This window comes from Apostichopus japonicus, chromosome 8 (assembly GCF_037975245.1).
Source record: "Apostichopus japonicus isolate 1M-3 chromosome 8, ASM3797524v1, whole genome shotgun sequence".
In the NCBI taxonomy this organism is placed as follows: domain Eukaryota; kingdom Metazoa; phylum Echinodermata; class Holothuroidea; order Aspidochirotida; family Stichopodidae; genus Apostichopus; species Apostichopus japonicus.
In genome coordinates, this window is record NC_092568.1 from 38,300,703 (window position 1) to 38,326,769 (window position 26,067).

General features: G+C 44.0%; 31 non-coding genes across 31 annotated transcripts; all 31 read left to right on the forward strand.

Annotated features, from left to right (window-relative positions):
* Nucleotides 1-142: 142 nt before the first annotated feature.
* On the forward strand, nucleotides 143-261 carry LOC139972446 (5S ribosomal RNA). The gene has a single exon (XR_011794865.1). It is a non-coding gene; the product is annotated as a 5S ribosomal RNA (ribosomal RNA).
* Nucleotides 262-978: 717 nt separating this feature from the next.
* LOC139972447 (5S ribosomal RNA) lies at nucleotides 979-1,097 on the forward strand. The gene has a single exon (XR_011794866.1). It is a non-coding gene; the product is annotated as a 5S ribosomal RNA (ribosomal RNA).
* A 716-nt stretch (nucleotides 1,098-1,813) lies between these two features.
* LOC139972448 (5S ribosomal RNA) lies at nucleotides 1,814-1,932 on the forward strand. The gene has a single exon (XR_011794867.1). It is a non-coding gene; the product is annotated as a 5S ribosomal RNA (ribosomal RNA).
* Nucleotides 1,933-2,650: 718 nt separating this feature from the next.
* LOC139972450 (5S ribosomal RNA) lies at nucleotides 2,651-2,769 on the forward strand. Its single transcript, XR_011794868.1, has one exon. It is a non-coding gene; the product is annotated as a 5S ribosomal RNA (ribosomal RNA).
* Nucleotides 2,770-3,485: 716 nt separating this feature from the next.
* On the forward strand, nucleotides 3,486-3,604 carry LOC139972451 (5S ribosomal RNA). The gene has a single exon (XR_011794869.1). It is a non-coding gene; the product is annotated as a 5S ribosomal RNA (ribosomal RNA).
* A 714-nt stretch (nucleotides 3,605-4,318) lies between these two features.
* LOC139972452 (5S ribosomal RNA) lies at nucleotides 4,319-4,437 on the forward strand. The gene has a single exon (XR_011794870.1). It is a non-coding gene; the product is annotated as a 5S ribosomal RNA (ribosomal RNA).
* A 717-nt stretch (nucleotides 4,438-5,154) lies between these two features.
* On the forward strand, nucleotides 5,155-5,273 carry LOC139972454 (5S ribosomal RNA). The gene has a single exon (XR_011794872.1). It is a non-coding gene; the product is annotated as a 5S ribosomal RNA (ribosomal RNA).
* Nucleotides 5,274-5,986: 713 nt separating this feature from the next.
* Nucleotides 5,987-6,105, forward strand: LOC139972455 (5S ribosomal RNA). Its single transcript, XR_011794873.1, has one exon. It is a non-coding gene; the product is annotated as a 5S ribosomal RNA (ribosomal RNA).
* Nucleotides 6,106-6,821: 716 nt separating this feature from the next.
* On the forward strand, nucleotides 6,822-6,940 carry LOC139972456 (5S ribosomal RNA). The gene has a single exon (XR_011794874.1). It is a non-coding gene; the product is annotated as a 5S ribosomal RNA (ribosomal RNA).
* A 721-nt stretch (nucleotides 6,941-7,661) lies between these two features.
* LOC139972457 (5S ribosomal RNA) lies at nucleotides 7,662-7,780 on the forward strand. Its single transcript, XR_011794875.1, has one exon. It is a non-coding gene; the product is annotated as a 5S ribosomal RNA (ribosomal RNA).
* A 715-nt stretch (nucleotides 7,781-8,495) lies between these two features.
* On the forward strand, nucleotides 8,496-8,614 carry LOC139972458 (5S ribosomal RNA). The gene has a single exon (XR_011794876.1). It is a non-coding gene; the product is annotated as a 5S ribosomal RNA (ribosomal RNA).
* A 714-nt stretch (nucleotides 8,615-9,328) lies between these two features.
* Nucleotides 9,329-9,447, forward strand: LOC139972459 (5S ribosomal RNA). The gene has a single exon (XR_011794877.1). It is a non-coding gene; the product is annotated as a 5S ribosomal RNA (ribosomal RNA).
* Nucleotides 9,448-10,159: 712 nt separating this feature from the next.
* Nucleotides 10,160-10,278, forward strand: LOC139972461 (5S ribosomal RNA). The gene has a single exon (XR_011794878.1). It is a non-coding gene; the product is annotated as a 5S ribosomal RNA (ribosomal RNA).
* A 716-nt stretch (nucleotides 10,279-10,994) lies between these two features.
* LOC139972462 (5S ribosomal RNA) lies at nucleotides 10,995-11,113 on the forward strand. The gene has a single exon (XR_011794879.1). It is a non-coding gene; the product is annotated as a 5S ribosomal RNA (ribosomal RNA).
* Nucleotides 11,114-11,829: 716 nt separating this feature from the next.
* Nucleotides 11,830-11,948, forward strand: LOC139972463 (5S ribosomal RNA). The gene has a single exon (XR_011794880.1). It is a non-coding gene; the product is annotated as a 5S ribosomal RNA (ribosomal RNA).
* A 713-nt stretch (nucleotides 11,949-12,661) lies between these two features.
* LOC139972464 (5S ribosomal RNA) lies at nucleotides 12,662-12,780 on the forward strand. The gene has a single exon (XR_011794881.1). It is a non-coding gene; the product is annotated as a 5S ribosomal RNA (ribosomal RNA).
* Nucleotides 12,781-13,493: 713 nt separating this feature from the next.
* LOC139972466 (5S ribosomal RNA) lies at nucleotides 13,494-13,612 on the forward strand. The gene has a single exon (XR_011794883.1). It is a non-coding gene; the product is annotated as a 5S ribosomal RNA (ribosomal RNA).
* A 716-nt stretch (nucleotides 13,613-14,328) lies between these two features.
* Nucleotides 14,329-14,447, forward strand: LOC139972467 (5S ribosomal RNA). The gene has a single exon (XR_011794884.1). It is a non-coding gene; the product is annotated as a 5S ribosomal RNA (ribosomal RNA).
* A 717-nt stretch (nucleotides 14,448-15,164) lies between these two features.
* Nucleotides 15,165-15,283, forward strand: LOC139972468 (5S ribosomal RNA). Its single transcript, XR_011794885.1, has one exon. It is a non-coding gene; the product is annotated as a 5S ribosomal RNA (ribosomal RNA).
* A 717-nt stretch (nucleotides 15,284-16,000) lies between these two features.
* Nucleotides 16,001-16,119, forward strand: LOC139972469 (5S ribosomal RNA). The gene has a single exon (XR_011794886.1). It is a non-coding gene; the product is annotated as a 5S ribosomal RNA (ribosomal RNA).
* A 712-nt stretch (nucleotides 16,120-16,831) lies between these two features.
* Nucleotides 16,832-16,950, forward strand: LOC139972470 (5S ribosomal RNA). The gene has a single exon (XR_011794887.1). It is a non-coding gene; the product is annotated as a 5S ribosomal RNA (ribosomal RNA).
* Nucleotides 16,951-17,668: 718 nt separating this feature from the next.
* Nucleotides 17,669-17,787, forward strand: LOC139972472 (5S ribosomal RNA). Its single transcript, XR_011794888.1, has one exon. It is a non-coding gene; the product is annotated as a 5S ribosomal RNA (ribosomal RNA).
* A 713-nt stretch (nucleotides 17,788-18,500) lies between these two features.
* Nucleotides 18,501-18,619, forward strand: LOC139972473 (5S ribosomal RNA). Its single transcript, XR_011794889.1, has one exon. It is a non-coding gene; the product is annotated as a 5S ribosomal RNA (ribosomal RNA).
* A 717-nt stretch (nucleotides 18,620-19,336) lies between these two features.
* LOC139972474 (5S ribosomal RNA) lies at nucleotides 19,337-19,455 on the forward strand. The gene has a single exon (XR_011794890.1). It is a non-coding gene; the product is annotated as a 5S ribosomal RNA (ribosomal RNA).
* Nucleotides 19,456-20,173: 718 nt separating this feature from the next.
* Nucleotides 20,174-20,292, forward strand: LOC139972475 (5S ribosomal RNA). Its single transcript, XR_011794891.1, has one exon. It is a non-coding gene; the product is annotated as a 5S ribosomal RNA (ribosomal RNA).
* Nucleotides 20,293-21,009: 717 nt separating this feature from the next.
* Nucleotides 21,010-21,128, forward strand: LOC139972476 (5S ribosomal RNA). Its single transcript, XR_011794892.1, has one exon. It is a non-coding gene; the product is annotated as a 5S ribosomal RNA (ribosomal RNA).
* A 717-nt stretch (nucleotides 21,129-21,845) lies between these two features.
* On the forward strand, nucleotides 21,846-21,964 carry LOC139972478 (5S ribosomal RNA). Its single transcript, XR_011794894.1, has one exon. It is a non-coding gene; the product is annotated as a 5S ribosomal RNA (ribosomal RNA).
* A 720-nt stretch (nucleotides 21,965-22,684) lies between these two features.
* Nucleotides 22,685-22,803, forward strand: LOC139972479 (5S ribosomal RNA). Its single transcript, XR_011794895.1, has one exon. It is a non-coding gene; the product is annotated as a 5S ribosomal RNA (ribosomal RNA).
* Nucleotides 22,804-23,525: 722 nt separating this feature from the next.
* On the forward strand, nucleotides 23,526-23,644 carry LOC139972480 (5S ribosomal RNA). The gene has a single exon (XR_011794896.1). It is a non-coding gene; the product is annotated as a 5S ribosomal RNA (ribosomal RNA).
* Nucleotides 23,645-24,363: 719 nt separating this feature from the next.
* Nucleotides 24,364-24,482, forward strand: LOC139972481 (5S ribosomal RNA). The gene has a single exon (XR_011794897.1). It is a non-coding gene; the product is annotated as a 5S ribosomal RNA (ribosomal RNA).
* Nucleotides 24,483-25,203: 721 nt separating this feature from the next.
* On the forward strand, nucleotides 25,204-25,322 carry LOC139972483 (5S ribosomal RNA). Its single transcript, XR_011794898.1, has one exon. It is a non-coding gene; the product is annotated as a 5S ribosomal RNA (ribosomal RNA).
* Nucleotides 25,323-26,067: the final 745 nt, after the last annotated feature.

The window sequence follows — 26,067 nt, forward strand, 5'->3', positions numbered from 1 at the left end:
TCTCAAGTCATATAAAAACATGCACATTATTTAGTTTAATGGGATAAGTAACCATATAGGTGGTCTAGAGTTGAACATCCAACTTTGCAAAATAAGTCTCGGGGCGGGCGGGTATAAAAAGCTTAAATTTCACCATTCTAATGTCTACGACCATATCACGTTGAATATACCGGTTCTCGTCCGATCACCGAAGTCAAGCAGCGTCGAGCCTAGTCAGTACTTGGATGGGTGACCGCCTGGGAATACTAGGTGCCGTAGACTTTTTCATTTTTCCTCACCCACAACTCCGCACCCTTTCTTTCTTTATTTCTTTTTCACTATTCTTTTATCCTGTCATTGTTATGAAAAGTCCCTCCCCCCCCCCCTCACCACCACCGTTGAAGACATTGACTTGCCATATACCACTATTGTTGTGACCTGATCATTGCAATCACAAGTTTTTCTCCAGCCCCCTTTAATTCGAGACAAGTGTATCATTAGGGCTATATCATTCCGCATGCATGCATGCACGCACGCACGAGTGTTCTCCCTCAGGAAAAGTGCCGAAAAGAAACGGGAGAACATCTTTCTTGATATGTTCTCAAACAAAATCTCTCGTTTTTTGTGGCTTGGATGTCGGAGTACACAAAAGGAAGTAAATGTGATGCACAAATTAGGTCGATTGAGGCAATTTTAGACCACTTTAGGCTTCCCATGAGCAGCGTACGAACACTATGTTAAGAGGTTTGTTCACAAGTCGGACGAACGTGGCTAGCTTCAGACTCTCAGTGTGAGTGTGCGTGCGTGCGTCAGTCATTGGGGCAATCATATCCGGGCGTATATGCTACCATATAGCTTCTCAAGTCATATAAAAACATGCACATTATTTAGTTTAATGGGATAAGTAACCATATAGGTGGTCTAGAGTTGAACATCCAACTTTGCAAAATAAGTCTCGGGGCGGGCGGGTATAAAAAGCTTAAATTTCACCATTCTAATGTCTACGACCATATCACGTTGAATATACCGGTTCTCGTCCGATCACCGAAGTCAAGCAGCGTCGAGCCTAGTCAGTACTTGGATGGGTGACCGCCTGGGAATACTAGGTGCCGTAGACTTTTTCATTTTTCCTCACCCACAACTCCGCACCCTTTCTTTCTTTATTTCTTTTTCACTATTCTTTTATCCTGTCATTGTTATGAAAAGTCCCTCCCCCCCCCCTCACCACCACCGTTGAAGACATTGACTTGCCATATACCACTATTGTTGTGACCTGATCATTGCAATCACAAGTTTTTCTCCAGCCCCCTTTAATTCGAGACAAGTGTATCATTAGGGCTATATCATTCCGCATGCATGCATGCACGCACGCACGAGTGTTCTCCCTCAGGAAAAGTGCCGAAAAGAAACGGGAGAACATCTTTCTTGATATGTTCTCAAACAAAATCTCTCGTTTTTTGTGGCTTGGATGTCGGAGTACACAAAAGGAAGTAAATGTGATGCACAAATTAGGTCGATTGAGGCAATTTTAGACCACTTTAGGCTTCCCATGAGCAGCGTACGAACACTATGTTAAGAGGTTTGTTCACAAGTCGGACGAACGTGGCTAGCTTCAGACTCTCAGTGTGAGTGTGCGTGCGTGCGTCAGTCATTGGGGCAATCATATCCGGGCGTATATGCTACCATATAGCTTCTCAAGTCATATAAAAACATGCACATTATTTAGTTTAATGGGATAAGTAACCATATAGGTGGTCTAGAGTTGAACATCCAACTTTGCAAAATAAGTCTCGGGGCGGGCGGGTATAAAAAGCTTAAATTTCACCATTCTAATGTCTACGACCATATCACGTTGAATATACCGGTTCTCGTCCGATCACCGAAGTCAAGCAGCGTCGAGCCTAGTCAGTACTTGGATGGGTGACCGCCTGGGAATACTAGGTGCCGTAGACTTTTTCATTTTTCCTCACCCACAACTCCGCACCCTTTCTTTCTTTATTTCTTTTTCACTATTCTTTTATCCTGTCATTGTTATGAAAAGTCCCTCCCCCCCCCCCCTCACCAACACCGTTGAAGACATTGACTTGCCATATACCACTATTGTTGTGACCTGATCATTGCAATCACAAGTTTTTCTCCAGCCCCCTTTAATTCGAGACAAGTGTATCATTAGGGCTATATCATTCCGCATGCATGCATGCACGCACGCACGAGTGTTCTCCCTCAGGAAAAGTGCCGAAAAGAAACGGGAGAACATCTTTCTTGATATGTTCTCAAACAAAATCTCTCGTTTTTTGTGGCTTGGATGTCGGAGTACACAAAAGGAAGTAAATGTGATGCACAAATTAGGTCGATTGAGGCAATTTTAGACCACTTTAGGCTTCCCATGAGCAGCGTACGAACACTATGTTAAGAGGTTTGTTCACAAGTCGGACGAACGTGGCTAGCTTCAGACTCTCAGTGTGAGTGTGCGTGCGTGCGTCAGTCATTGGGGCAATCATATCCGGGCGTATATGCTACCATATAGCTTCTCAAGTCATATAAAAACATGCACATTATTTAGTTTAATGGGATAAGTAACCATATAGGTGGTCTAGAGTTGAACATCCAACTTTGCAAAATAAGTCTCGGGGCGGGCGGGTATAAAAAGCTTAAATTTCACCATTCTAATGTCTACGACCATATCACGTTGAATATACCGGTTCTCGTCCGATCACCGAAGTCAAGCAGCGTCGAGCCTAGTCAGTACTTGGATGGGTGACCGCCTGGGAATACTAGGTGCCGTAGACTTTTTCATTTTTCCTCACCCACAACTCCGCACCCTTTCTTTCTTTATTTCTTTTTCACTATTCTTTTATCCTGTCATTGTTATGAAAAGTCCCTCCCCCCCCCCTCACCACCACCGTTGAAGACATTGACTTGCCATATACCACTATTGTTGTGACCTGATCATTGCAATCACAAGTTTTTCTCCAGCCCCCTTTAATTCGAGACAAGTGTATCATTAGGGCTATATCATTCCGCATGCATGCATGCACGCACGCACGAGTGTTCTCCCTCAGGAAAAGTGCCGAAAAGAAACGGGAGAACATCTTTCTTGATATGTTCTCAAACAAAATCTCTCGTTTTTTGTGGCTTGGATGTCGGAGTACACAAAAGGAAGTAAATGTGATGCACAAATTAGGTCGATTGAGGCAATTTTAGACCACTTTAGGCTTCCCATGAGCAGCGTACGAACACTATGTTAAGAGGTTTGTTCACAAGTCGGACGAACGTGGCTAGCTTCAGACTCTCAGTGTGAGTGTGCGTGCGTGCGTCAGTCATTGGGGCAATCATATCCGGGCGTATATGCTACCATATAGCTTCTCAAGTCATATAAAAACATGCACATTATTTAGTTTAATGGGATAAGTAACCATATAGGTGGTCTAGAGTTGAACATCCAACTTTGCAAAATAAGTCTCGGGGCGGGCGGGTATAAAAAGCTTAAATTTCACCATTCTAATGTCTACGACCATATCACGTTGAATATACCGGTTCTCGTCCGATCACCGAAGTCAAGCAGCGTCGAGCCTAGTCAGTACTTGGATGGGTGACCGCCTGGGAATACTAGGTGCCGTAGACTTTTTCATTTTTCCTCACCCACAACTCCGCACCCTTTCTTTCTTTATTTCTTTTTCACTATTCTTTTATCCTGTCATTGTTATGAAAAGTCCCTCCCCCCCCCCCCTCACCACCACCGTTGAAGACATTGACTTGCCATATACCACTATTGTTGTGACCTGATCATTGCAATCACAAGTTTTTCTCCAGCCCCCTTTAATTCGAGACAAGTGTATCATTAGGGCTATATCATTCCGCATGCATGCACGCACGCACGAGTGTTCTCCCTCAGGAAAAGTGCCGAAAAGAAACGGGAGAACATCTTTCTTGATATGTTCTCAAACAAAATCTCTCGTTTTTTGTGGCTTGGATGTCGGAGTACACAAAAGGAAGTAAATGTGATGCACAAATTAGGTCGATTGAGGCAATTTTAGACCACTTTAGGCTTCCCATGAGCAGCGTACGAACACTATGTTAAGAGGTTTGTTCACAAGTCGGACGAACGTGGCTAGCTTCAGACTCTCAGTGTGAGTGTGCGTGCGTGCGTCAGTCATTGGGGCAATCATATCCGGGCGTATATGCTACCATATAGCTTCTCAAGTCATATAAAAACATGCACATTATTTAGTTTAATGGGATAAGTAACCATATAGGTGGTCTAGAGTTGAACATCCAACTTTGCAAAATAAGTCTCGGGGCGGGCGGGTATAAAAAGCTTAAATTTCACCATTCTAATGTCTACGACCATATCACGTTGAATATACCGGTTCTCGTCCGATCACCGAAGTCAAGCAGCGTCGAGCCTAGTCAGTACTTGGATGGGTGACCGCCTGGGAATACTAGGTGCCGTAGACTTTTTCATTTTTCCTCACCCACAACTCCGCACCCTTTCTTTCTTTATTTCTTTTTCACTATTCTTTTATCCTGTCATTGTTATGAAAAGTCCCTCCCCCCCCCCCTCACCACCACCGTTGAAGACATTGACTTGCCATATACCACTATTGTTGTGACCTGATCATTGCAATCACAAGTTTTTCTCCAGCCCCCTTTAATTCGAGACAAGTGTATCATTAGGGCTATATCATTCCGCATGCATGCATGCACGCACGCACGAGTGTTCTCCCTCAGGAAAAGTGCCGAAAAGAAACGGGAGAACATCTTTCTTGATATGTTCTCAAACAAAATCTCTCGTTTTTTGTGGCTTGGATGTCGGAGTACACAAAAGGAAGTAAATGTGATGCACAAATTAGGTCGATTGAGGCAATTTTAGACCACTTTAGGCTTCCCATGAGCAGCGTACGAACACTATGTTAAGAGGTTTGTTCACAAGTCGGACGAACGTGGCTAGCTTCAGACTCTCAGTGTGAGTGTGCGTGCGTGCGTCAGTCATTGGGGCAATCATATCCGGGCGTATATGCTACCATATAGCTTCTCAAGTCATATAAAAACATGCACATTATTTAGTTTAATGGGATAAGTAACCATATAGGTGGTCTAGAGTTGAACATCCAACTTTGCAAAATAAGTCTCGGGGCGGGCGGGTATAAAAAGCTTAAATTTCACCATTCTAATGTCTACGACCATATCACGTTGAATATACCGGTTCTCGTCCGATCACCGAAGTCAAGCAGCGTCGAGCCTAGTCAGTACTTGGATGGGTGACCGCCTGGGAATACTAGGTGCCGTAGACTTTTTCATTTTTCCTCACCCACAACTCCGCACCCTTTCTTTCTTTATTTCTTTTTCACTATTCTTTTATCCTGTCATTGTTATGAAAAGTCCCTCCCCCCCCCCCTCACCACCACCGTTGAAGACATTGACTTGCCATATACCACTATTGTTGTGACCTGATCATTGCAATCACAAGTTTTTCTCCAGCCCCCTTTAATTCGAGACAAGTGTATCATTAGGGCTATATCATTCCGCATGCATGCACGCACGCACGAGTGTTCTCCCTCAGGAAAAGTGCCGAAAAGAAACGGGAGAACATCTTTCTTGATATGTTCTCAAACAAAATCTCTCGTTTTTTGTGGCTTGGATGTCGGAGTACACAAAAGGAAGTAAATGTGATGCACAAATTAGGTCGATTGAGGCAATTTTAGACCACTTTAGGCTTCCCATGAGCAGCGTACGAACACTATGTTAAGAGGTTTGTTCACAAGTCGGACGAACGTGGCTAGCTTCAGACTCTCAGTGTGAGTGTGCGTGCGTGCGTCAGTCATTGGGGCAATCATATCCGGGCGTATATGCTACCATATAGCTTCTCAAGTCATATAAAAACATGCACATTATTTAGTTTAATGGGATAAGTAACCATATAGGTGGTCTAGAGTTGAACATCCAACTTTGCAAAATAAGTCTCGGGGCGGGCGGGTATAAAAAGCTTAAATTTCACCATTCTAATGTCTACGACCATATCACGTTGAATATACCGGTTCTCGTCCGATCACCGAAGTCAAGCAGCGTCGAGCCTAGTCAGTACTTGGATGGGTGACCGCCTGGGAATACTAGGTGCCGTAGACTTTTTCATTTTTCCTCACCCACAACTCCGCACCCTTTCTTTCTTTATTTCTTTTTCACTATTCTTTTATCCTGTCATTGTTATGAAAAGTCCCTCCCCCCCCCCTCACCACCACCGTTGAAGACATTGACTTGCCATATACCACTATTGTTGTGACCTGATCATTGCAATCACAAGTTTTTCTCCAGCCCCCTTTAATTCGAGACAAGTGTATCATTAGGGCTATATCATTCCGCATGCATGCATGCACGCACGCACGAGTGTTCTCCCTCAGGAAAAGTGCCGAAAAGAAACGGGAGAACATCTTTCTTGATATGTTCTCAAACAAAATCTCTCGTTTTTTGTGGCTTGGATGTCGGAGTACACAAAAGGAAGTAAATGTGATGCACAAATTAGGTCGATTGAGGCAATTTTAGACCACTTTAGGCTTCCCATGAGCAGCGTACGAACACTATGTTAAGAGGTTTGTTCACAAGTCGGACGAACGTGGCTAGCTTCAGACTCTCAGTGTGAGTGTGCGTGCGTGCGTCAGTCATTGGGGCAATCATATCCGGGCGTATATGCTACCATATAGCTTCTCAAGTCATATAAAAACATGCACATTATTTAGTTTAATGGGATAAGTAACCATATAGGTGGTCTAGAGTTGAACATCCAACTTTGCAAAATAAGTCTCGGGGCGGGCGGGTATAAAAAGCTTAAATTTCACCATTCTAATGTCTACGACCATATCACGTTGAATATACCGGTTCTCGTCCGATCACCGAAGTCAAGCAGCGTCGAGCCTAGTCAGTACTTGGATGGGTGACCGCCTGGGAATACTAGGTGCCGTAGACTTTTTCATTTTTCCTCACCCACAACTCCGCACCCTTTCTTTCTTTATTTCTTTTTCACTATTCTTTTATCCTGTCATTGTTATGAAAAGTCCCTCCCCCCCCCCCTCACCAACACCGTTGAAGACATTGACTTGCCATATACCACTATTGTTGTGACCTGATCATTGCAATCACAAGTTTTTCTCCAGCCCCCTTTAATTCGAGACAAGTGTATCATTAGGGCTATATCATTCCGCATGCATGCATGCACGCACGCACGAGTGTTCTCCCTCAGGAAAAGTGCCGAAAAGAAACGGGAGAACATCTTTCTTGATATGTTCTCAAACAAAATCTCTCGTTTTTTGTGGCTTGGATGTCGGAGTACACAAAAGGAAGTAAATGTGATGCACAAATTAGGTCGATTGAGGCAATTTTAGACCACTTTAGGCTTCCCATGAGCAGCGTACGAACACTATGTTAAGAGGTTTGTTCACAAGTCGGACGAACGTGGCTAGCTTCAGACTCTCAGTGTGAGTGTGCGTGCGTGCGTCAGTCATTGGGGCAATCATATCCGGGCGTATATGCTACCATATAGCTTCTCAAGTCATATAAAAACATGCACATTATTTAGTTTAATGGGATAAGTAACCATATAGGTGGTCTAGAGTTGAACATCCAACTTTGCAAAATAAGTCTCGGGGCGGGCGGGCGGGTATAAAAAGCTTAAATTTCACCATTCTAATGTCTACGACCATATCACGTTGAATATACCGGTTCTCGTCCGATCACCGAAGTCAAGCAGCGTCGAGCCTAGTCAGTACTTGGATGGGTGACCGCCTGGGAATACTAGGTGCCGTAGACTTTTTCATTTTTCCTCACCCACAACTCCGCACCCTTTCTTTCTTTATTTCTTTTTCACTATTCTTTTATCCTGTCATTGTTATGAAAAGTCCCTCCCCCCCCCCCCCTCACCACCACCGTTGAAGACATTGACTTGCCATATACCACTATTGTTGTGACCTGATCATTGCAATCACAAGTTTTTCTCCAGCCCCCTTTAATTCGAGACAAGTGTATCATTAGGGCTATATCATTCCGCATGCATGCACGCACGCACGAGTGTTCTCCCTCAGGAAAAGTGCCGAAAAGAAACGGGAGAACATCTTTCTTGATATGTTCTCAAACAAAATCTCTCGTTTTTTGTGGCTTGGATGTCGGAGTACACAAAAGGAAGTAAATGTGATGCACAAATTAGGTCGATTGAGGCAATTTTAGACCACTTTAGGCTTCCCATGAGCAGCGTACGAACACTATGTTAAGAGGTTTGTTCACAAGTCGGACGAACGTGGCTAGCTTCAGACTCTCAGTGTGAGTGTGCGTGCGTGCGTCAGTCATTGGGGCAATCATATCCGGGCGTATATGCTACCATATAGCTTCTCAAGTCATATAAAAACATGCACATTATTTAGTTTAATGGGATAAGTAACCATATAGGTGGTCTAGAGTTGAACATCCAACTTTGCAAAATAAGTCTCGGGGCGGGCGGGTATAAAAAGCTTAAATTTCACCATTCTAATGTCTACGACCATATCACGTTGAATATACCGGTTCTCGTCCGATCACCGAAGTCAAGCAGCGTCGAGCCTAGTCAGTACTTGGATGGGTGACCGCCTGGGAATACTAGGTGCCGTAGACTTTTTCATTTTTCCTCACCCACAACTCCGCACCCTTTCTTTCTTTATTTCTTTTTCACTATTCTTTTATCCTGTCATTGTTATGAAAAGTCCCTCCCCCCCCCCCCTCACCACCACCGTTGAAGACATTGACTTGCCATATACCACTATTGTTGTGACCTGATCATTGCAATCACAAGTTTTTCTCCAGCCCCCTTTAATTCGAGACAAGTGTATCATTAGGGCTATATCATTCCGCATGCATGCACGCACGCACGAGTGTTCTCCCTCAGGAAAAGTGCCGAAAAGAAACGGGAGAACATCTTTCTTGATATGTTCTCAAACAAAATCTCTCGTTTTTTGTGGCTTGGATGTCGGAGTACACAAAAGGAAGTAAATGTGATGCACAAATTAGGTCGATTGAGGCAATTTTAGACCACTTTAGGCTTCCCATGAGCAGCGTACGAACACTATGTTAAGAGGTTTGTTCACAAGTCGGACGAACGTGGCTAGCTTCAGACTCTCAGTGTGAGTGTGCGTGCGTGCGTCAGTCATTGGGGCAATCATATCCGGGCGTATATGCTACCATATAGCTTCTCAAGTCATATAAAAACATGCACATTATTTAGTTTAATGGGATAAGTAACCATATAGGTGGTCTAGAGTTGAACATCCAACTTTGCAAAATAAGTCTCGGGGCGGGCGGGTATAAAAAGCTTAAATTTCACCATTCTAATGTCTACGACCATATCACGTTGAATATACCGGTTCTCGTCCGATCACCGAAGTCAAGCAGCGTCGAGCCTAGTCAGTACTTGGATGGGTGACCGCCTGGGAATACTAGGTGCCGTAGACTTTTTCATTTTTCCTCACCCACAACTCCGCACCCTTTCTTTCTTTATTTCTTTTTCACTATTCTTTTATCCTGTCATTGTTATGAAAAGTCCCTCCCCCCCCCCTCACCACCACCGTTGAAGACATTGACTTGCCATATACCACTATTGTTGTGACCTGATCATTGCAATCACAAGTTTTTCTCCAGCCCCCTTTAATTCGAGACAAGTGTATCATTAGGGCTATATCATTCCGCATGCATGCACGCACGCACGAGTGTTCTCCCTCAGGAAAAGTGCCGAAAAGAAACGGGAGAACATCTTTCTTGATATGTTCTCAAACAAAATCTCTCGTTTTTTGTGGCTTGGATGTCGGAGTACACAAAAGGAAGTAAATGTGATGCACAAATTAGGTCGATTGAGGCAATTTTAGACCACTTTAGGCTTCCCATGAGCAGCGTACGAACACTGTGTTAAGAGGTTTGTTCACAAGTCGGACGAACGTGGCTAGCTTCAGACTCTCAGTGTGAGTGTGCGTGCGTGCGTCAGTCATTGGGGCAATCATATCCGGGCGTATATGCTACCATATAGCTTCTCAAGTCATATAAAAACATGCACATTATTTAGTTTAATGGGATAAGTAACCATATAGGTGGTCTAGAGTTGAACATCCAACTTTGCAAAATAAGTCTCGGGGCGGGCGGGTATAAAAAGCTTAAATTTCACCATTCTAATGTCTACGACCATATCACGTTGAATATACCGGTTCTCGTCCGATCACCGAAGTCAAGCAGCGTCGAGCCTAGTCAGTACTTGGATGGGTGACCGCCTGGGAATACTAGGTGCCGTAGACTTTTTCATTTTTCCTCACCCACAACTCCGCACCCTTTCTTTCTTTATTTCTTTTTCACTATTCTTTTATCCTGTCATTGTTATGAAAAGTCCCTCCCCCCCCCCTCACCACCACCGTTGAAGACATTGACTTGCCATATACCACTATTGTTGTGACCTGATCATTGCAATCACAAGTTTTTCTCCAGCCCCCTTTAATTCGAGACAAGTGTATCATTAGGGCTATATCATTCCGCATGCATGCATGCACGCACGCACGAGTGTTCTCCCTCAGGAAAAGTGCCGAAAAGAAACGGGAGAACATCTTTCTTGATATGTTCTCAAACAAAATCTCTCGTTTTTTGTGGCTTGGATGTCGGAGTACACAAAAGGAAGTAAATGTGATGCACAAATTAGGTCGATTGAGGCAATTTTAGACCACTTTAGGCTTCCCATGAGCAGCGTACGAACACTATGTTAAGAGGTTTGTTCACAAGTCGGACGAACGTGGCTAGCTTCAGACTCTCAGTGTGAGTGTGCGTGCGTGCGTCAGTCATTGGGGCAATCATATCCGGGCGTATATGCTACCATATAGCTTCTCAAGTCATATAAAAACATGCACATTATTTAGTTTAATGGGATAAGTAACCATATAGGTGGTCTAGAGTTGAACATCCAACTTTGCAAAATAAGTCTCGGGGCGGGCGGGTATAAAAAGCTTAAATTTCACCATTCTAATGTCTACGACCATATCACGTTGAATATACCGGTTCTCGTCCGATCACCGAAGTCAAGCAGCGTCGAGCCTAGTCAGTACTTGGATGGGTGACCGCCTGGGAATACTAGGTGCCGTAGACTTTTTCATTTTTCCTCACCCACAACTCCGCACCCTTTCTTTCTTTATTTCTTTTTCACTATTCTTTTATCCTGTCATTGTTATGAAAAGTCCCTCCCCCCCCCCTCACCACCACCGTTGAAGACATTGACTTGCCATATACCACTATTGTTGTGACCTGATCATTGCAATCACAAGTTTTTCTCCAGCCCCCTTTAATTCGAGACAAGTGTATCATTAGGGCTATATCATTCCGCATGCATGCATGCACGCACGCACGAGTGTTCTCCCTCAGGAAAAGTGCCGAAAAGAAACGGGAGAACATCTTTCTTGATATGTTCTCAAACAAAATCTCTCGTTTTTTGTGGCTTGGATGTCGGAGTACACAAAAGGAAGTAAATGTGATGCACAAATTAGGTCGATTGAGGCAATTTTAGACCACTTTAGGCTTCCCATGAGCAGCGTACGAACACTATGTTAAGAGGTTTGTTCACAAGTCGGACGAACGTGGCTAGCTTCAGACTCTCAGTGTGAGTGTGCGTGCGTGCGTCAGTCATTGGGGCAATCATATCCGGGCGTATATGCTACCATATAGCTTCTCAAGTCATATAAAAACATGCACATTATTTAGTTTAATGGGATAAGTAACCATATAGGTGGTCTAGAGTTGAACATCCAACTTTGCAAAATAAGTCTCGGGGCGGGCGGGTATAAAAAGCTTAAATTTCACCATTCTAATGTCTACGACCATATCACGTTGAATATACCGGTTCTCGTCCGATCACCGAAGTCAAGCAGCGTCGAGCCTAGTCAGTACTTGGATGGGTGACCGCCTGGGAATACTAGGTGCCGTAGACTTTTTCATTTTTCCTCACCCACAACTCCGCACCCTTTCTTTCTTTATTTCTTTTTCACTATTCTTTTATCCTGTCATTGTTATGAAAAGTCCCTCCCCCCCCCCCTCACCACCACCGTTGAAGACATTGACTTGCCATATACCACTATTGTTGTGACCTGATCATTGCAATCACAAGTTTTTCTCCAGCCCCCTTTAATTCGAGACAAGTGTATCATTAGGGCTATATCATTCCGCATGCATGCACGCACGCACGAGTGTTCTCCCTCAGGAAAAGTGCCGAAAAGAAACGGGAGAACATCTTTCTTGATATGTTCTCAAACAAAATCTCTCGTTTTTTGTGGCTTGGATGTCGGAGTACACAAAAGGAAGTAAATGTGATGCACAAATTAGGTCGATTGAGGCAATTTTAGACCACTTTAGGCTTCCCATGAGCAGCGTACGAACACTATGTTAAGAGGTTTGTTCACAAGTCGGACGAACGTGGCTAGCTTCAGACTCTCAGTGTGAGTGTGCGTGCGTGCGTCAGTCATTGGGGCAATCATATCCGGGCGTATATGCTACCATATAGCTTCTCAAGTCATATAAAAACATGCACATTATTTAGTTTAATGGGATAAGTAACCATATAGGTGGTCTAGAGTTGAACATCCAACTTTGCAAAATAAGTCTCGGGGCGGGCGGGTATAAAAAGCTTAAATTTCACCATTCTAATGTCTACGACCATATCACGTTGAATATACCGGTTCTCGTCCGATCACCGAAGTCAAGCAGCGTCGAGCCTAGTCAGTACTTGGATGGGTGACCGCCTGGGAATACTAGGTGCCGTAGACTTTTTCATTTTTCCTCACCCACAACTCCGCACCCTTTCTTTCTTTATTTCTTTTTCACTATTCTTTTATCCTGTCATTGTTATGAAAAGTCCCTCCCCCCCCCCCTCACCACCACCGTTGAAGACATTGACTTGCCATATACCACTATTGTTGTGACCTGATCATTGCAATCACAAGTTTTTCTCCAGCCCCCTTTAATTCGAGACAAGTGTATCATTAGGGCTATATCATTCCGCATGCATGCACGCACGCACGAGTGTTCTCCCTCAGGAAAAGTGCCGAAAAGAAACGGGAGAACATCTTTCTTGATATGTTCTCAAACAAAATCTCTCGTTTTTTGTGGCTTGGATGTCGGAGTACACAAAAGGAAGTAAATGTGATGCACAAATTAGGTCGATTGAGGCAATTTTAGACCACTTTAGGCTTCCCATGAGCAGCGTACGAACACTATGTTAAGAGGTTTGTTCACAAGTCGGACGAACGTGGCTAGCTTCAGACTCTCAGTGTGAGTGTGCGTGCGTGCGTCAGTCATTGGGGCAATCATATCCGGGCGTATATGCTACCATATAGCTTCTCAAGTCATATAAAAACATGCACATTATTTAGTTTAATGGGATAAGTAACCATATAGGTGGTCTAGAGTTGAACATCCAACTTTGCAAAATAAGTCTCGGGGCGGGCGGGTATAAAAAGCTTAAATTTCACCATTCTAATGTCTACGACCATATCACGTTGAATATACCGGTTCTCGTCCGATCACCGAAGTCAAGCAGCGTCGAGCCTAGTCAGTACTTGGATGGGTGACCGCCTGGGAATACTAGGTGCCGTAGACTTTTTCATTTTTCCTCACCCACAACTCCGCACCCTTTCTTTCTTTATTTCTTTTTCACTATTCTTTTATCCTGTCATTGTTATGAAAAGTCCCTCCCCCCCCCCTCACCACCACCGTTGAAGACATTGACTTGCCATATACCACTATTGTTGTGACCTGATCATTGCAATCACAAGTTTTTCTCCAGCCCCCTTTAATTCGAGACAAGTGTATCATTAGGGCTATATCATTCCGCATGCATGCATGCACGCACGCACGAGTGTTCTCCCTCAGGAAAAGTGCCGAAAAGAAACGGGAGAACATCTTTCTTGATATGTTCTCAAACAAAATCTCTCGTTTTTTGTGGCTTGGATGTCGGAGTACACAAAAGGAAGTAAATGTGATGCACAAATTAGGTCGATTGAGGCAATTTTAGACCACTTTAGGCTTCCCATGAGCAGCGTACGAACACTATGTTAAGAGGTTTGTTCACAAGTCGGACGAACGTGGCTAGCTTCAGACTCTCAGTGTGAGTGTGCGTGCGTGCGTCAGTCATTGGGGCAATCATATCCGGGCGTATATGCTACCATATAGCTTCTCAAGTCATATAAAAACATGCACATTATTTAGTTTAATGGGATAAGTAACCATATAGGTGGTCTAGAGTTGAACATCCAACTTTGCAAAATAAGTCTCGGGGCGGGCGGGTATAAAAAGCTTAAATTTCACCATTCTAATGTCTACGACCATATCACGTTGAATATACCGGTTCTCGTCCGATCACCGAAGTCAAGCAGCGTCGAGCCTAGTCAGTACTTGGATGGGTGACCGCCTGGGAATACTAGGTGCCGTAGACTTTTTCATTTTTCCTCACCCACAACTCCGCACCCTTTCTTTCTTTATTTCTTTTTCACTATTCTTTTATCCTGTCATTGTTATGAAAAGTCCCTCCCCCCCCCCCTCACCACCACCGTTGAAGACATTGACTTGCCATATACCACTATTGTTGTGACCTGATCATTGCAATCACAAGTTTTTCTCCAGCCCCCTTTAATTCGAGACAAGTGTATCATTAGGGCTATATCATTCCGCATGCATGCATGCACGCACGCACGAGTGTTCTCCCTCAGGAAAAGTGCCGAAAAGAAACGGGAGAACATCTTTCTTGATATGTTCTCAAACAAAATCTCTCGTTTTTTGTGGCTTGGATGTCGGAGTACACAAAAGGAAGTAAATGTGATGCACAAATTAGGTCGATTGAGGCAATTTTAGACCACTTTAGGCTTCCCATGAGCAGCGTACGAACACTATGTTAAGAGGTTTGTTCACAAGTCGGACGAACGTGGCTAGCTTCAGACTCTCAGTGTGAGTGTGCGTGCGTGCGTCAGTCATTGGGGCAATCATATCCGGGCGTATATGCTACCATATAGCTTCTCAAGTCATATAAAAACATGCACATTATTTAGTTTAATGGGATAAGTAACCATATAGGTGGTCTAGAGTTGAACATCCAACTTTGCAAAATAAGTCTCGGGGCGGGCGGGTATAAAAAGCTTAAATTTCACCATTCTAATGTCTACGACCATATCACGTTGAATATACCGGTTCTCGTCCGATCACCGAAGTCAAGCAGCGTCGAGCCTAGTCAGTACTTGGATGGGTGACCGCCTGGGAATACTAGGTGCCGTAGACTTTTTCATTTTTCCTCACCCACAACTCCGCACCCTTTCTTTCTTTATTTCTTTTTCACTATTCTTTTATCCTGTCATTGTTATGAAAAGTCCCTCCCCCCCCCCCTCACCACCACCGTTGAAGACATTGACTTGCCATATACCACTATTGTTGTGACCTGATCATTGCAATCACAAGTTTTTCTCCAGCCCCCTTTAATTCGAGACAAGTGTATCATTAGGGCTATATCATTCCGCATGCATGCATGCACGCACGCACGAGTGTTCTCCCTCAGGAAAAGTGCCGAAAAGAAACGGGAGAACATCTTTCTTGATATGTTCTCAAACAAAATCTCTCGTTTTTTGTGGCTTGGATGTCGGAGTACACAAAAGGAAGTAAATGTGATGCACAAATTAGGTCGATTGAGGCAATTTTAGACCACTTTAGGCTTCCCATGAGCAGCGTACGAACACTATGTTAAGAGGTTTGTTCACAAGTCGGACGAACGTGGCTAGCTTCAGACTCTCAGTGTGAGTGTGCGTGCGTGCGTCAGTCATTGGGGCAATCATATCCGGGCGTATATGCTACCATATAGCTTCTCAAGTCATATAAAAACATGCACATTATTTAGTTTAATGGGATAAGTAACCATATAGGTGGTCTAGAGTTGAACATCCAACTTTGCAAAATAAGTCTCGGGGCGGGCGGGTATAAAAAGCTTAAATTTCACCATTCTAATGTCTACGACCATATCACGTTGAATATACCGGTTCTCGTCCGATCACCGAAGTCAAGCAGCGTCGAGCCTAGTCAGTACTTGGATGGGTGACCGCCTGGGAATACTAGGTGCCGTAGACTTTTTCATTTTTCCTCACCCACAACTCCGCACCCTTTCTTTCTTTATTTCTTTTTCACTATTCTTTTATCCTGTCATTGTTATGAAAAGTCCCTCCCCCCCCCCTCACCACCACCGTTGAAGACATTGACTTGCCATATACCACTATTGTTGTGACCTGATCATTGCAATCACAAGTTTTTCTCCAGCCCCCTTTAATTCGAGACAAGTGTATCATTAGGGCTATATCATTCCGCATGCATGCACGCACGCACGAGTGTTCTCCCTCAGGAAAAGTGCCGAAAAGAAACGGGAGAACATCTTTCTTGATATGTTCTCAAACAAAATCTCTCGTTTTTTGTGGCTTGGATGTCGGAGTACACAAAAGGAAGTAAATGTGATGCACAAATTAGGTCGATTGAGGCAATTTTAGACCACTTTAGGCTTCCCATGAGCAGCGTACGAACACTATGTTAAGAGGTTTGTTCACAAGTCGGACGAACGTGGCTAGCTTCAGACTCTCAGTGTGAGTGTGCGTGCGTGCGTCAGTCATTGGGGCAATCATATCCGGGCGTATATGCTACCATATAGCTTCTCAAGTCATATAAAAACATGCACATTATTTAGTTTAATGGGATAAGTAACCATATAGGTGGTCTAGAGTTGAACATCCAACTTTGCAAAATAAGTCTCGGGGCGGGCGGGTATAAAAAGCTTAAATTTCACCATTCTAATGTCTACGACCATATCACGTTGAATATACCGGTTCTCGTCCGATCACCGAAGTCAAGCAGCGTCGAGCCTAGTCAGTACTTGGATGGGTGACCGCCTGGGAATACTAGGTGCCGTAGACTTTTTCATTTTTCCTCACCCACAACTCCGCACCCTTTCTTTCTTTATTTCTTTTTCACTATTCTTTTATCCTGTCATTGTTATGAAAAGTCCCTCCCCCCCCCCCCTCACCACCACCGTTGAAGACATTGACTTGCCATATACCACTATTGTTGTGACCTGATCATTGCAATCACAAGTTTTTCTCCAGCCCCCTTTAATTCGAGACAAGTGTATCATTAGGGCTATATCATTCCGCATGCATGCATGCACGCACGCACGAGTGTTCTCCCTCAGGAAAAGTGCCGAAAAGAAACGGGAGAACATCTTTCTTGATATGTTCTCAAACAAAATCTCTCGTTTTTTGTGGCTTGGATGTCGGAGTACACAAAAGGAAGTAAATGTGATGCACAAATTAGGTCGATTGAGGCAATTTTAGACCACTTTAGGCTTCCCATGAGCAGCGTACGAACACTATGTTAAGAGGTTTGTTCACAAGTCGGACGAACGTGGCTAGCTTCAGACTCTCAGTGTGAGTGTGCGTGCGTGCGTCAGTCATTGGGGCAATCATATCCGGGCGTATATGCTACCATATAGCTTCTCAAGTCATATAAAAACATGCACATTATTTAGTTTAATGGGATAAGTAACCATATAGGTGGTCTAGAGTTGAACATCCAACTTTGCAAAATAAGTCTCGGGGCGGGCGGGTATAAAAAGCTTAAATTTCACCATTCTAATGTCTACGACCATATCACGTTGAATATACCGGTTCTCGTCCGATCACCGAAGTCAAGCAGCGTCGAGCCTAGTCAGTACTTGGATGGGTGACCGCCTGGGAATACTAGGTGCCGTAGACTTTTTCATTTTTCCTCACCCACAACTCCGCACCCTTTCTTTCTTTATTTCTTTTTCACTATTCTTTTATCCTGTCATTGTTATGAAAAGTCCCTCCCCCCCCCCCTCACCACCACCGTTGAAGACATTGACTTGCCATATACCACTATTGTTGTGACCTGATCATTGCAATCACAAGTTTTTCTCCAGCCCCCTTTAATTCGAGACAAGTGTATCATTAGGGCTATATCATTCCGCATGCATGCACGCACGCACGAGTGTTCTCCCTCAGGAAAAGTGCCGAAAAGAAACGGGAGAACATCTTTCTTGATATGTTCTCAAACAAAATCTCTCGTTTTTTGTGGCTTGGATGTCGGAGTACACAAAAGGAAGTAAATGTGATGCACAAATTAGGTCGATTGAGGCAATTTTAGACCACTTTAGGCTTCCCATGAGCAGCGTACGAACACTATGTTAAGAGGTTTGTTCACAAGTCGGACGAACGTGGCTAGCTTCAGACTCTCAGTGTGAGTGTGCGTGCGTGCGTCAGTCATTGGGGCAATCATATCCGGGCGTATATGCTACCATATAGCTTCTCAAGTCATATAAAAACATGCACATTATTTAGTTTAATGGGATAAGTAACCATATAGGTGGTCTAGAGTTGAACATCCAACTTTGCAAAATAAGTCTCGGGGCGGGCGGGTATAAAAAGCTTAAATTTCACCATTCTAATGTCTACGACCATATCACGTTGAATATACCGGTTCTCGTCCGATCACCGAAGTCAAGCAGCGTCGAGCCTAGTCAGTACTTGGATGGGTGACCGCCTGGGAATACTAGGTGCCGTAGACTTTTTCATTTTTCCTCACCCACAACTCCGCACCCTTTCTTTCTTTATTTCTTTTTCACTATTCTTTTATCCTGTCATTGTTATGAAAAGTCCCTCCCCCCCCCCCTCACCACCACCGTTGAAGACATTGACTTGCCATATACCACTATTGTTGTGACCTGATCATTGCAATCACAAGTTTTTCTCCAGCCCCCTTTAATTCGAGACAAGTGTATCATTAGGGCTATATCATTCCGCATGCATGCATGCACGCACGCACGAGTGTTCTCCCTCAGGAAAAGTGCCGAAAAGAAACGGGAGAACATCTTTCTTGATATGTTCTCAAACAAAATCTCTCGTTTTTTGTGGCTTGGATGTCGGAGTACACAAAAGGAAGTAAATGTGATGCACAAATTAGGTCGATTGAGGCAATTTTAGACCACTTTAGGCTTCCCATGAGCAGCGTACGAACACTATGTTAAGAGGTTTGTTCACAAGTCGGACGAACGTGGCTAGCTTCAGACTCTCAGTGTGAGTGTGCGTGCGTGCGTCAGTCATTGGGGCAATCATATCCGGGCGTATATGCTACCATATAGCTTCTCAAGTCATATAAAAACATGCACATTATTTAGTTTAATGGGATAAGTAACCATATAGGTGGTCTAGAGTTGAACATCCAACTTTGCAAAATAAGTCTCGGGGCGGGCGGGTATAAAAAGCTTAAATTTCACCATTCTAATGTCTACGACCATATCACGTTGAATATACCGGTTCTCGTCCGATCACCGAAGTCAAGCAGCGTCGAGCCTAGTCAGTACTTGGATGGGTGACCGCCTGGGAATACTAGGTGCCGTAGACTTTTTCATTTTTCCTCACCCACAACTCCGCACCCTTTCTTTCTTTATTTCTTTTTCACTATTCTTTTATCCTGTCATTGTTATGAAAAGTCCCTCCCCCCCCCCCCTCACCACCACCGTTGAAGACATTGACTTGCCATATACCACTATTGTTGTGACCTGATCATTGCAATCACAAGTTTTTCTCCAGCCCCCTTTAATTCGAGACAAGTGTATCATTAGGGCTATATCATTCCGCATGCATGCATGCACGCACGCACGAGTGTTCTCCCTCAGGAAAAGTGCCGAAAAGAAACGGGAGAACATCTTTCTTGATATGTTCTCAAACAAAATCTCTCGTTTTTTGTGGCTTGGATGTCGGAGTACACAAAAGGAAGTAAATGTGATGCACAAATTAGGTCGATTGAGGCAATTTTAGACCACTTTAGGCTTCCCATGAGCAGCGTACGAACACTATGTTAAGAGGTTTGTTCACAAGTCGGACGAACGTGGCTAGCTTCAGACTCTCAGTGTGAGTGTGCGTGCGTGCGTCAGTCATTGGGGCAATCATATCCGGGCGTATATGCTACCATATAGCTTCTCAAGTCATATAAAAACATGCACATTATTTAGTTTAATGGGATAAGTAACCATATAGGTGGTCTAGAGTTGAACATCCAACTTTGCAAAATAAGTCTCGGGGCGGGCGGGTATAAAAAGCTTAAATTTCACCATTCTAATGTCTACGACCATATCACGTTGAATATACCGGTTCTCGTCCGATCACCGAAGTCAAGCAGCGTCGAGCCTAGTCAGTACTTGGATGGGTGACCGCCTGGGAATACTAGGTGCCGTAGACTTTTTCATTTTTCCTCACCCACAACTCCGCACCCTTTCTTTCTTTATTTCTTTTTCACTATTCTTTTATCCTGTCATTGTTATGAAAAGTCCCTCCCCCCCCCCCTCACCACCACCGTTGAAGACATTGACTTGCCATATACCACTATTGTTGTGACCTGATCATTGCAATCACAAGTTTTTCTCCAGCCCCCTTTAATTCGAGACAAGTGTATCATTAGGGCTATATCATTCCGCATGCATGCATGCACGCACGCACGAGTGTTCTCCCTCAGGAAAAGTGCCGAAAAGAAACGGGAGAACATCTTTCTTGATATGTTCTCAAACAAAATCTCTCGTTTTTTGTGGCTTGGATGTCGGAGTACACAAAAGGAAGTAAATGTGATGCACAAATTAGGTCGATTGAGGCAATTTTAGACCACTTTAGGCTTCCCATGAGCAGCGTACGAACACTATGTTAAGAGGTTTGTTCACAAGTCGGACGAACGTGGCTAGCTTCAGACTCTCAGTGTGAGTGTGCGTGCGTGCGTCAGTCATTGGGGCAATCATATCCGGGCGTATATGCTACCATATAGCTTCTCAAGTCATATAAAAACATGCACATTATTTAGTTTAATGGGATAAGTAACCATATAGGTGGTCTAGAGTTGAACATCCAACTTTGCAAAATAAGTCTCGGGGCGGGCGGGTATAAAAAGCTTAAATTTCACCATTCTAATGTCTACGACCATATCACGTTGAATATACCGGTTCTCGTCCGATCACCGAAGTCAAGCAGCGTCGAGCCTAGTCAGTACTTGGATGGGTGACCGCCTGGGAATACTAGGTGCCGTAGACTTTTTCATTTTTCCTCACCCACAACTCCGCACCCTTTCTTTCTTTATTTCTTTTTCACTATTCTTTTATCCTGTCATTGTTATGAAAAGTCCCTCCCCCCCCCCCCTCACCACCACCGTTGAAGACATTGACTTGCCATATACCACTATTGTTGTGACCTGATCATTGCAATCACAAGTTTTTCTCCAGCCCCCTTTAATTCGAGACAAGTGTATCATTAGGGCTATATCATTCCGCATGCATGCATGCACGCACGCACGAGTGTTCTCCCTCAGGAAAAGTGCCGAAAAGAAACGGGAGAACATCTTTCTTGATATGTTCTCAAACAAAATCTCTCGTTTTTTGTGGCTTGGATGTCGGAGTACACAAAGGAAGTAAATGTGATGCACAAATTAGGTCGATTGAGGCAATTTTAGACCACTTTAGGCTTCCCATGAGCAGCGTACGAACACTATGTTAAGAGGTTTGTTCACAAGTCGGACGAACGTGGCTAGCTTCAGACTCTCAGTGTGAGTGTGCGTGCGTGCGTCAGTCATTGGGGCAATCATATCCGGGCGTATATGCTACCATATAGCTTCTCAAGTCATATAAAAACATGCACATTATTTAGTTTAATGGGATAAGTAACCATATAGGTGGTCTAGAGTTGAACATCCAACTTTGCAAAATAAGTCTCGGGGCGGGCGGGTATAAAAAGCTTAAATTTCACCATTCTAATGTCTACGACCATATCACGTTGAATATACCGGTTCTCGTCCGATCACCGAAGTCAAGCAGCGTCGAGCCTAGTCAGTACTTGGATGGGTGACCGCCTGGGAATACTAGGTGCCGTAGACTTTTTCATTTTTCCTCACCCACAACTCCGCACCCTTTCTTTCTTTATTTCTTTTTCACTATTCTTTTATCCTGTCATTGTTATGAAAAGTCCCTCCCCCCCCCCCCCCTCACCACCACCGTTGAAGACATTGACTTGCCATATACCACTATTGTTGTGACCTGATCATTGCAATCACAAGTTTTTCTCCAGCCCCCTTTAATTCGAGACAAGTGTATCATTAGGGCTATATCATTCCGCATGCATGCATGCACGCACGCACGAGTGTTCTCCCTCAGGAAAAGTGCCGAAAAGAAACGGGAGAACATCTTTCTTGATATGTTCTCAAACAAAATCTCTCGTTTTTTGTGGCTTGGATGTCGGAGTACACAAAAGGAAGTAAATGTGATGCACAAATTAGGTCGATTGAGGCAATTTTAGACCACTTTAGGCTTCCCATGAGCAGCGTACGAACACTATGTTAAGAGGTTTGTTCACAAGTCGGACGAACGTGGCTAGCTTCAGACTCTCAGTGTGAGTGTGCGTGCGTGCGTCAGTCATTGGGGCAATCATATCCGGGCGTATATGCTACCATATAGCTTCTCAAGTCATATAAAAACATGCACATTATTTAGTTTAATGGGATAAGTAACCATATAGGTGGTCTAGAGTTGAACATCCAACTTTGCAAAATAAGTCTCGGGGCGGGCGGGTATAAAAAGCTTAAATTTCACCATTCTAATGTCTACGACCATATCACGTTGAATATACCGGTTCTCGTCCGATCACCGAAGTCAAGCAGCGTCGAGCCTAGTCAGTACTTGGATGGGTGACCGCCTGGGAATACTAGGTGCCGTAGACTTTTTCATTTTTCCTCACCCACAACTCCGCACCCTTTCTTTCTTTATTTCTTTTTCACTATTCTTTTATCCTGTCATTGTTATGAAAAGTCCCTCCCCCCCCCCCCCCCTCACCACCACCGTTGAAGACATTGACTTGCCATATACCACTATTGTTGTGACCTGATCATTGCAATCACAAGTTTTTCTCCAGCCCCCTTTAATTCGAGACAAGTGTATCATTAGGGCTATATCATTCCGCATGCATGCATGCACGCACGCACGAGTGTTCTCCCTCAGGAAAAGTGCCGAAAAGAAACGGGAGAACATCTTTCTTGATATGTTCTCAAACAAAATCTCTCGTTTTTTGTGGCTTGGATGTCGGAGTACACAAAAGGAAGTAAATGTGATGCACAAATTAGGTCGATTGAGGCAATTTTAGACCACTTTAGGCTTCCCATGAGCAGCGTACGAACACTATGTTAAGAGGTTTGTTCACAAGTCGGACGAACGTGGCTAGCTTCAGACTCTCAGTGTGAGTGTGCGTGCGTGCGTCAGTCATTGGGGCAATCATATCCGGGCGTATATGCTACCATATAGCTTCTCAAGTCATATAAAAAACATGCACATTATTTAGTTTAATGGGATAAGTAACCATATAGGTGGTCTAGAGTTGAACATCCAACTTTGCAAAATAAGTCTCGGGGCGGGCGGGTATAAAAAGCTTAAATTTCACCATTCTAATGTCTACGACCATATCACGTTGAATATACCGGTTCTCGTCCGATCACCGAAGTCAAGCAGCGTCGAGCCTAGTCAGTACTTGGATGGGTGACCGCCTGGGAATACTAGGTGCCGTAGACTTTTTCATTTTTCCTCACCCACAACTCCGCACCCTTTCTTTCTTTATTTCTTTTTCACTATTCTTTTATCCTGTCATTGTTATGAAAAGTCCCTCCCCCCCCCCCCCTCACCACCACCGTTGAAGACATTGACTTGCCATATACCACTATTGTTGTGACCTGATCATTGCAATCACAAGTTTTTCTCCAGCCCCCTTTAATTCGAGACAAGTGTATCATTAGGGCTATATCATTCCGCATGCATGCATGCACGCACGCACGAGTGTTCTCCCTCAGGAAAAGTGCCGAAAAGAAACGGGAGAACATCTTTCTTGATATGTTCTCAAACAAAATCTCTCGTTTTTTGTGGCTTGGATGTCGGAGTACACAAAAGGAAGTAAATGTGATGCACAAATTAGGTCGATTGAGGCAATTTTAGACCACTTTAGGCTTCCCATGAGCAGCGTACGAACACTATGTTAAGAGGTTTGTTCACAAGTCGGACGAACGTGGCTAGCTTCAGACTCTCAGTGTGAGTGTGCGTGCGTGCGTCAGTCATTGGGGCAATCATATCCGGGCGTATATGCTACCATATAGCTTCTCAAGTCATATAAAAACATGCACATTATTTAGTTTAATGGGATAAGTAACCATATAGGTGGTCTAGAGTTGAACATCCAACTTTGCAAAATAAGTCTCGGGGCGGGCGGGTATAAAAAGCTTAAATTTCACCATTCTAATGTCTACGACCATATCACGTTGAATATACCGGTTCTCGTCCGATCACCGAAGTCAAGCAGCGTCGAGCCTAGTCAGTACTTGGATGGGTGACCGCCTGGGAATACTAGGTGCCGTAGACTTTTTCATTTTTCCTCACCCACAACTCCGCACCCTTTCTTTCTTTATTTCTTTTTCACTATTCTTTTATCCTGTCATTGTTATGAAAAGTCCCTCCCCCCCCCCCCCCCCTCACCACCACCGTTGAAGACATTGACTTGCCATATACCACTATTGTTGTGACCTGATCATTGCAATCACAAGTTTTTCTCCAGCCCCCTTTAATTCGAGACAAGTGTATCATTAGGGCTATATCATTCCGCATGCATGCATGCACGCACGCACGAGTGTTCTCCCTCAGGAAAAGTGCCGAAAAGAACGGGAGAACATCTTTCTTGATATGTTCTCAAACAAAATCTCTCGTTTTTTGTGGCTTGGATGTCGGAGTACACAAAAGGAAGTAAATGTGATGCACAAATTAGGTCGATTGAGGCAATTTTAGACCACTTTAGGCTTCCCATGAGCAGCGTACGAACACTATGTTAAGAGGTTTGTTCACAAGTCGGACGAACGTGGCTAGCTTCAGACTCTCAGTGTGAGTGTGCGTGCGTGCGTCAGTCATTGGGGCAATCATATCCGGGCGTATATGCTACCATATAGCTTCTCAAGTCATATAAAAACATGCACATTATTTAGTTTAATGGGATAAGTAACCATATAGGTGGTCTAGAGTTGAACATCCAACTTTGCAAAATAAGTCTCGGGGCGGGCGGGTATAAAAAGCTTAAATTTCACCATTCTAATGTCTACGACCATATCACGTTGAATATACCGGTTCTCGTCCGATCACCGAAGTCAAGCAGCGTCGAGCCTAGTCAGTACTTGGATGGGTGACCGCCTGGGAATACTAGGTGCCGTAGACTTTTTCATTTTTCCTCACCCACAACTCCGCACCCTTTCTTTCTTTATTTCTTTTTCACTATTCTTTTATCCTGTCATTGTTATGAAAAGTCCCTCCCCCCCCCCCTCACCACCACCGTTGAAGACATTGACTTGCCATATACCACTATTGTTGTGACCTGATCATTGCAATCACAAGTTTTTCTCCAGCCCCCTTTAATTCGAGACAAGTGTATCATTAGGGCTATATCATTCCGCATGCATGCATGCACGCACGCACGAGTGTTCTCCCTCAGGAAAAGTGCCGAAAAGAAACGGGAGAACATCTTTCTTGATATGTTCTCAAACAAAATCTCTCGTTTTTTGTGGCTTGGATGTCGGAGTACACAAAAGGAAGTAAATGTGATGCACAAATTAGGTCGATTGAGGCAATTTTAGACCACTTTAGGCTTCCCCTGAGCAGCGTACGAACACTATGTTAAGAGGTTTGTTCACAAGTCGGACGAACGTGGCTAGCTTCAGACTCTCAGTGTGAGTGTGCGTGCGTGCGTCAGTCATTGGGGCAATCATATCCGGGCGTATATGCTACCATATAGCTTCTCAAGTCATATAAAAACATGCACATTATTTAGTTTAATGGGATAAGTAACCATATAGGTGGTCTAGAGTTGAACATCCAACTTTGCAAAATAAGTCTCGGGGCGGGCGGGTATAAAAGCTTAAATTTCACCATTCTAATGTCTACGACCATATCACGTTGAATATACC